The sequence below is a fragment of the Nesoenas mayeri genome, assembly GCF_963082525.1.
Source record: "Nesoenas mayeri genome assembly, chromosome: 16".
NCBI classification, from domain to species: Eukaryota; Metazoa; Chordata; class Aves; order Columbiformes; family Columbidae; genus Nesoenas; species Nesoenas mayeri.
In genome coordinates this window covers 8,854,810-8,862,729 of record NC_137562.1, presented here as the reverse complement: position 1 = coordinate 8,862,729, position 7,920 = coordinate 8,854,810, and positions in this window count along the sequence as shown.

The following is a 7,920-nucleotide window of genomic DNA, read 5'->3' as shown; positions in this document are numbered from 1 at the left end:
GATCGTAACTCCTGGAACGGCACCAAAAGGCATCAGCTGAATATTCATGTCGGACGACGTTAACACTTTTCAATTAAACATAATAAAGTAAAAGCTCCGTCAAAAGTGTATATCAAACATGCGTCAGCCTTTCCCTCTCCCCCTGTTCTCTTCCAGCTTGTCAAAAATAACTAGAAAGGAGTAGAAAAAAAAAAAAATTGGGGTTTTTTTCTTTCCTTCTGACACTCCAGGCTTATCAAGCAAAGGATGCTGCTGCATGCGGGGAAGATTTAAAACAAGCTCAGGCTCTCACAGGCAGCTCTTTTCCCTCCAAGGTCTGACCGTTGCATCGTTCTCCTCTTTTCTCTCCCTTTCCTACCATAAAACTGCAGCAGGGACAGGCCCTCGGTGCCTTCTCTGCCTTGGGCTGAATTTGGGGAGCTCAGGAGCAATGTGTTTCCCTTCCACACTTAAAGAAATCGCTTCCCAAGTGCAGGTTGTAATTACTGAGCTGTGTCACCAAAGAGTCTGCTGCTAAGGGCTGGTATAAGGAACAGTGTGAAAGAAGCTATTTTGCAGTTGACGATAAGTTATATCAGGCCTAAAAAAAACATGAAAAGCTGTGATGAGCTCTCTTGGGCGCCATCTGGTAGAAGTTTTCCATTCAAAACACTCGGAAAGTGAAACCAAGAGAAAGTCCTGTGGAGTATATGGGTATTGAACCACAAATGGTTTATTTTAAGAGCTGTTTCTTTCAGGCAAACCTTGAGGAAGGAGAGGAATCTTTTAGAGAGAAAACATTATTTATAGAAAACAAGAAATTGGGAAGAAAGGAAGATATTTTCCAACTATCCGTATTGTTTGGGTGCACAGAGGTCTTGTATGATTTGTTGCAGAAAGCAAAAAAGACGGTGACCTGGTGTGGGATACTTCTGCGACGGGAACAGGGAGGGGAGAGGGAGATTCCTGTGGAAAGAAGGAGGAAAGCAAGAGGGACTGCAAGGAAATGCTTCAATGCATGTCCCAGCTTGCAGTTTCTCTCTGAAGCCAAGCAAGACAATACTCATTACGTTGTGTGTTGGTAATGCATTGCTGAGGTATTAGCTAAGAGCCCATCATGTGATGGGACTAATAAATAAATCACGTGGGTTGTGTTTATTCTTTGTGTTAGGTTGTGTTTCTGCATTTCAGTGTCTCAAATCGTGCTGTGGCACAGAGGGAAATGTCCTTACTGCCCAATCCTGAACATCAGCTGGAGAAATGATTCCTGGTAGTTCTAAGAAAATGCAAATCCATGTGTTATGTTTGTTGTTTAGCAATGGTAATGAAACTAAAGAATTGTGAGGCCATGTGGTTTATCAGCCCTGGGTGGAGCGATCCATCCCCCATTTCCTTCTCCATCCTTACGGACATGTCAATGATTTTCTTTGACACTTCAGAATTTCCCACTCTGCTCCTAGACCAAGACTGGAAGCTCAAATCAAACCAGGTCTTAAAACCAAGTATTTCAGACTCACAGAAGACTGTGGCTACAACACCCAGAGCCTTCCTTGGGTTGGAGGGCTGTGACCTTTTCCTGCTCTGCAGCAGCTGCCAGATGTGCTGATGATAAGTCAGGACAATTTCCCCTGCAGGCACCAGTCCCCATCTGGCTTTCTAACACCTATTCTGCCTTACAGCAGTGTTTGCAAACCTGGGACCATGCAAAGAGTACAAGCAGATGAAGTGGTCAATACGCAGAAGAAAATTCCCAGGGAGGGATAGGCAGTCCTTCCGAATGCTTTCTTTTGCCCCCATGCCAAAAATCTGATTTTTTTATTCCTTTTTTCTTTTTCCTTATGGCCATCACCATAAAGCCAAGTGAAAGAGGAGCCCAGCTGATCTGTCCAAGCACAACAGAGGATCAATCATTTTTTGTCTGGCTGATGAACATCTAAAGGCTGGTCTCTGAGGTCTTAATTAGGGTTCGGGGCTCATTCACCTCCACCTCTCCTGGGACAAGGTTTTGCTGCTTCTGCTCAATTATCCACAGTGTCTCCTCCACGTGCAGGACAGACCAGGAGGGACGGAGCTTTAGCTCCATTTTAGTTGTAACCTCTGAAGCATAATTCAGAACCACACATTGCTATAAAGGCTCCACAGATTGTTCTTATAACATAATAGGCCCTTGATCTGCTACTTTTGTGCAGGGTATGGAGGCCAAATTAGTTAATTGGACAGACCCTTATGTCATTTGAATGCTGTGTCCTCTCTCAGGGGGTGCACGTAATGGCAAGTGGTGCTACACAGGGATTTGTACCTGACTTCCTTGGTGCTGGTAGTAATTTTCTGTCTGACGTGTGTCTGTTTTTATTCTTTATTATTAGCAAAGTAAAGAAAAGGCAGAATTCACACAAATCACCCTTTGTATATTTATGATGGGAAATGCCGGTGTTAAAAAAGATACTGACGCTCCAACACCAGTGCTGTGATCTTCTGCTGTCTGTCTCTGGCCATTAAAGATGCTCCTCCATGCCTGCAAAAGAAAAAATTGTTTCAGGGTATGATAACAGAAGTATTGGCTGAGATCGGAGTTGCCCTTCCCTGGAAATATTAATCCACCAAACACGGATGAATCTCCTGGAATAATCCTCTCTAATGCACGTTCAGGAAATCAATTCAATGCTTTATTCTTTAATCCAGAAATCTCCAAGGAGGAGGAGGAGGGAAAGGATGAACAGTCACTAGTGGAAGAGCATAATCAGCACTGCATTTAAGGAAAAGAGAGAAAACAGTGTCTTTACGGGGAGCAGTAACCAGCCCAGTGGTAAAGATTTACCTACAAACACTGAAGCCCTGAGCGATGCCAAAATGTGCTGTTTCTTACTCATGCTGTAGGTTTTAGCTCTGCATTAAACCTGCCCGAAAAGGGCAGGTGCTAAAGAAAACCCCTCCTGGTCGGCAGTGCTCTGGGACCCTCCTGGAGGCAGATGCCTTATTGGAGCTGTCAGCCTCGGCCCCTCTCAATCCAAACAGCAAAAAACCCCAGTAATACCCCACATTGCATCACCTTGGAGTTATATTTACAAGCCAGATTTTCATGTGTCTGCTCCATGTGTATTTTAACTGCACAAATATCCAACACACACAGGCAGGTCTCAGCCAGGGTAACTTCCACGGCAAATTCGGGAGATTATTAGTGTGTGTATTAGCACATCTGGTTTTGAAACACCAGTGAATCTGGTTTGGTTTCCATCCTGAACAGCTTTATCTATATACTTTAAACCTGTGAGTAATACATCTTAATGATGCTCTTTCAGGCATGGTTTCTATCCTAAACCCTTTAAAATACAGCTGTTTCCAGGCATGTTTATCTTTTAGTTGTCTCAAGAAGTTCCCATTTTCCAACACCAAGCTATTATGAAGGATTTCTAAAGCCTGCCAAGAAGAGTTTGTCCACCTCTCTGTTCCCGGATAGTCAGTAATTTTATTCTAACTTGTTTCAAAGCTATATAGTGCATTTCTGAAAATATTTAAATAACCTGTGGGTGCTGAGAGAGATCAGTTGGTATTTGATAGAGCTCAAAGGAGGAAGAGCTGTATCTGGAGTTTGGTGACATAAAGACTAAAGCTTTTCATCTAGTTTGTGATAGTCATGAAACAAGGAAAAAAAAAATATTTGGAGTGAATCAGAATTTTCCCACCGTTTTTAATCCCCCCAAAATGCATCACTTGACTAAGCTATAAGTTAAATTTGAATCTGATGCTCTCAGCTGACTCCAGGCACCAAATCCCCAGAAAACAGTCACCCTTTTGGAAAGGTTTGTCATGGTCCCTGGATCTGAACCTTCTTGTCCAGGTGCAGAACAGCCCATCTCCCACCAGCCCTGGTTCTCCTGGAAGGACAGCCCAGGGCTGTGCAAATATTTCTCAGGTCACACACTTTGTTGCAATTTGTGTCCTACTTAGAGGCTTCTGTGTAATGAAATCAGGAGGATGGAAGTCCAGGTGGCTCCTGCAGTGGGAACTGCAGCCTCCAGCCTTTTTCAAAGCATGATTGTGCCCCAGATGGGCTGAAATAAAATGAAATAAAGCAGACCACAATAAACTACTCACCTGGAGACCTCCTCTCTGATATCTGATTATGCTCTTGCTGATAATACTATTTGTTTAGGGAGGTTATTTTGCTAAATAACCAGTAAATAAGCGGGGTCAGGGGTGCAGAAGAAGAGGACATGTCCTTCCCTGAGCCTGGGATGTGCAGGGACCTCATCTGCTCCCCCAAACCAGCTCAGAGTGCTCACGGAGAGGGGCTGAGAGAGTGATGGACAGCGAGATGCAGGAGCCGGAGGGAGGATGCTGGAGGAGGCAGCACACGGAGCTGCAGGTAGCGAGTAGCAGCAGCAAAACCACACGAAGGCAACAGCAGCTGGGAGATTTGTGACACTGGGTTTATGGGCACGAGCCGTAGCTTCTTGTTTGGGGCAAAATAAGAGAAAAAGCATAAAAAGGCTCCTGTGACCAGCCAAAGTTTGCACCAGCTCTGGGTATCTGAAGGGCTGAGGATGAATCTCATAGAAGTATGCAGGTACATGAGAGATACTGTAAATGAATGGGTTTGTACAAGACTCAGTAGGAAAGCAGGGAAAAATCCCAATGTGAAAGGAATTTAATAGCTGCAACGACCCTAAATGGTTGCATAGGAAAATCCCCGGTCAACCACAAACCATTTGCTTTTAATGAGAATGCAGGACATGCACGAGCAGGTTGCTAATTCTTTGTGTAAAATCCTACCGATAATTGCTACATGTGTACCTTTCCATTGTGTCCTATGGAAGTGGGATTTTTATTTTTTTTTTTTTCATTTGGAGATGAAATTACAAGCAATTTATTAGGGAATAATTAATGCCGAAGTGCCAGAAGATCGTGCCTGGCGCTGTGTTTGGAAGAACAGGAGCGAGTCACCAGTAAATTGGTAGTTGGACAGAGCAAGGGAAAGCAATTTGGGAAAGACTCAAGGGATCAGCAGAAGCTTGTCTGGCAGGCACTTCCTCAGTCAAACCATTAATTTTTGTTAATCCTTTGCAAAAATCTGGTGATTTGGGAACAAAATTTCACAACGATTTCAGTACTGCTTTAGGAGGCCAAATCCTATTACTGGATAACGGGACTTTGGCCTCCCAGGAGCAGAGACACTTTGGAAGATGTGGGTTAATAGCAGGTTCTCTTTTCATTATTGGATTAAAACCTACTCCACCCTTAATCCTGCACAGGGAACTGTGTAAGCGGGGAGCTACACCAGTCTGGAAACCAACTGAAGCATAAAATCCCAGTGACCATTCCTGCAGCTGGCGCTCACATTCTGATTTCGGGTTATTCCTGGGACTTTCTGCTGATGGAGCTTGGCTGTCCTGGCTTACACAGGCTGGGATAGCCTGGCTCAAAATGATGCCACAAGGATCTCCCTGCTCAGAGACACCCCCAAAAATGGCATCGCAGGAGCACTGGCATTTTGGAGGTATTTTGGTAGAGGAGAAAAGCTCTTTTCTTTTTCAAATCACGCTGTACTTGTGGGAATTAAGATTGGTTTTCATGTGGTTTTCAGGCCACCTGCCCTGAGGACAGTTATGAACAAAACCAGGAAAATTATTTTGAAGAAAGAAACAAAGCTGAGAAGGAAAATCAGGGAGAGCATTTAAAGCTGCTGGTGGGAGCTTGATGCCCTGGACCGCAACTCCCTGCCATTGCCCCCCCCCATTTTTAATTACAAGCAGTCAAACTGTAAAGACCTTAATGGACATCTTAATTATTGCATTAAAGTTTGAAATGGAAAATTCCTCATTACGTGCCATGAAGTAGGTCACGGCTGCAATAAATGGTGATATTTTGCTTGTTACGGCACTGGGTGCCCTTTGCAGAATGGTGGTGACTTTGGGGCATGTCCCAGCCCCAGGGACCTGGCAGGTGGATGTTAGATCAGGTTTCTGCTGTGAGAGCATCTGCTTGTGTTTTCAAGGCGAACGTATCAGTGATAAATGCTCTTTGCTGTTTCTTTTCTCCTCTACACAGTGCTTTTTTTCTTCTGTGTTTTGCTTTCCATCTGCTCGGATGGTTTTATTGATTTAGTGTTATGCAAACTGCAATAAAACAGTATTTTTCCAATGCTCCAGAGCTAGCTACTGAATGTGCCCCAAACAACTTAAATACAAACCAACCCATCAATTCCAGCTCTCGGCAGGAACACAATGTACCTGTGATTTATCAGCCTTTAAGCCCAGTCACAAATTCCCAGTCCCTTTTGCACCGTACCAGTCCCAGCCCGACCAGTTTAAGGAATATGGCAGAGCTCCTTTCCTCTCAGGATTTTCACACTTGCAGGATACCACGAAGAAGAATAGGGCAAGGTTTAAGGTGGGTCTGTGACTTCTTAGAGCTTTTCAGGTCAAAACAGCTTAGGTGTGTATGTCAGGGGGTGGCTGTACCTTTACAAGAGGAGCAAAAGGACAGGAAAAGTTAAGAATAACTTGCATTCTGCTGAATTACCTTCAGCATCACTTTCATAACATAAAGTTTCCTTTTTTTTTTTTTTCCAGAGCACATTGAGAAGAGAATTAGTGGAGTCTGCAGTCTTTATTTTCTTGATTGTGTGACTCTAAAATTCCTTTAGTGGCTGCTCCTCCATGGGGCTGGGATCTGCTCACTGCCAGCTGTTCCAGCTGTGCCACCTCTGCCAGCCAAGCAAGCCATACCAGCCATTCCAGCTGTGCCAGCTGTGCCAGGCCCAGCAGCTCTCGGCCAGCCAGGAGCTGCCACATCCCAAATCTAACAGCTCCCTCTGTTGGCATCTGTTCGAACCTCTCAGTGAGGATGGAAAAAAGATGGCAATGTATTATTTAGTCCAGTCTCCAGGTGGAAGGTGATCTGCCCGCAGGGGCACATCCCACTTCACCAAATACTTGTTTCGTTTGTGTTATTACTCTAAAAATTTCTATCAGACTATGTCTCCTGATGCCGCAGTGACCACAGCTCTACTGAAAACAGCTTTTCAGTCATTTTTCCAAAATAAGTGGGAAGAAGATGTAGCTGGATGTGCTCTGAGGTCCAACATCCAAGTATATGTGAGGATACTGGAAAAATCTGCCAGCCTAGATATTCTCACAGCTTCCCTGTCCTCTCACACCAGCCCTAAGGAGTTAATCACACTAAACACACTTGAGGTCCGTCTGTCCCTTACTGATCACCAAGTTAGCATCTCTGCATTCAAAGGAAAACCAGACAGCCTGCAAATTATTCACTACCTTTATTTTTTTCAGGTCCTTCCATAACAAAAACCCTCAGATGGCAAGCTTTGGCAAGGTTGCTTAAACAAATATTAGCACAGCAATGTCAAATGGTTTCAATACTTCACCAAAGAGGTAAGAATATAATAAAACCTAAACCTCAATTGTACTCCAAATATTCAACTTATTAGCCCGTTTACAGGGACAGATAATCCGGACAACCCACAAAAACGTTAGCTGGATTTACAGCGAAGGCCAGAAATGTTGACTTTCCTTTAACAATCTCAGTTCCAGATTTCCCAGTTTGTAGAACCAAGGGATGCCCAAGCTGCCTGGGTCAAATGTGAGTGATTCAAACCGATCAACTCATCCACAGAAAATGCTGCAACCAGCAAAGACAACCAGAATTCACTCCTTGTGCTCCTGAACTGCAATGCTGAACAGCTGGGGAAGATGTTGGGTTTGTTCTTTGGTTTTTGTGTTTTTTTTTTTTTTAATAAAAAAGCCACCTTTTTTTTCTTTTTTTCCTGTGTTGCTATAGAAAAAGCCATGCAAACAATCTGCTGGGACTGGAGGAGAGACAAGGCTGGCAGACATGTCTGCACAGCCTCGGGCCTTTGGCAAGCCTGGTTTCCATTTGCTCTGTGTGCCCTCCCCATTTTACCCGCTGATTCTAAGGTGC